Genomic DNA, 1,614 nt, shown 5'->3' with positions numbered 1-1,614 from the left:
AAGAGAACCACAACGCATGTCTTTCTGATATATAGGCCATGGAGACTGAAGCCAGCCAACGGGAAACTATATATTGCTACAGATTCATGGACAATAKATAAGAATTTACAATGCTATGTCAGTTAAAGTGGAAAAGAATTGAAAAATTCATAATTAYAGACAAAAAMCCAAAAAATAAAAAAYATATAAGACTGGAACAAATRYGAATTAAACAGAAAAGGAATTTCAAGAAACATAAAAAGGCCAACATAGGCCACAAGACGATAATAGAACAAGCAGAAAGAAATGACAACAAAATCCTTATAAAAATTGTTCACAAAAGAACATATGTGGATCTAGCATAGATAGATCAGAAGAGAGATATGATCTAGACCTAAGATCCAAGCGAATAAACAACCATAGATCTAGGTTATAAAAAACAAGGATGCTACACCATATACACATAGAAATGAGATGTGGGATGCGATGTACAAATGACAAAAACCATATTGTAGACACAGTTCTTACATAACTAACGCTACAAGATGAAATTTCTCTACCACGTCGTCAATGTTCATAACATTTCGTCAAAAAAATCTCCCACAATGCTTAAAATGGTCATATTTGACGAAATGTCATGAACACGAAGATGTTGTAGCAAATTGACTACTTCCTTCGAACACCTTGATCTTTCTCAACAAATCATATATAAATCTTTTAGAGTAGATAAAAAATTGTTTCTGCCAAGTTATGATATATATAGAGTTCTATGGATAAGCAAATGATATTGTAGGCTACAAAAACTTTGTTATTAGTCCTTTTATGGTGTTATAAAATATTAAAGATATCAGTATCAATTTAATGCTATATTTTTTATTAATTAGTTTCCATATATATAATTAATTTCCATATATATATATATATATACACACACACATATTAATTAATATATATAATTTATTTCCATATATATATATATATATATTAGTTAATATATAAAATTATTTTTTATTAATCTTTTTAATGTTAGGTATCAGTTACACCTTGATCTTTATCACATATCATGTATGAATTTTTCACACTAGATAAAAATCTTTTCTACCTAATTTTTATATATAAAGGTCTATGGTAAGGGAACCGAAGAAATACAACAAAAAAAAAACAAATAAGAATATATACCAATATCGATGTCATATTGAAAAAAGACAAAAATTGTGTCTTGGTGTCATTTGTTGTGCTCTGATTTTGATAATAATTCCTCTACTTTTATTAAAAATAAGGACCTTAGGGTATTTTGCAAATCTTTTCGTCGTCTCTCCTCAGCAACTAAAACAATATGGTGAACACCGTTTTTAGGCTTTTTTTACGTGTTTGCATTGTGAACACTTATTAATACCAATAAGAGGACAACAAAAGATGGAGTGAAGCCTACAATAGTACATTGTGAACACCTTATAAACATACAGTGAACACCTTACATCTCCATCTATCTTTACWACTTTCCATTCTTAGCTCTTGTGATCATATTGTAAAATATCACGAAGAGAAAGTGAATAAATGTAGCTGTATTGCATTGTGAACACATGGTGAACACGAGAACACCACGAACATATAGCAAAAAAATCTGTTCACTCA

The sequence above is a fragment of the Cynara cardunculus genome, assembly GCF_001531365.2.
Source record: "Cynara cardunculus var. scolymus isolate 2C chromosome LG 9, CcrdV1, whole genome shotgun sequence".
Classification (NCBI taxonomy): Eukaryota; Viridiplantae; Streptophyta; class Magnoliopsida; order Asterales; family Asteraceae; genus Cynara; species Cynara cardunculus.
This window is presented reverse-complemented; position numbering follows the sequence as displayed.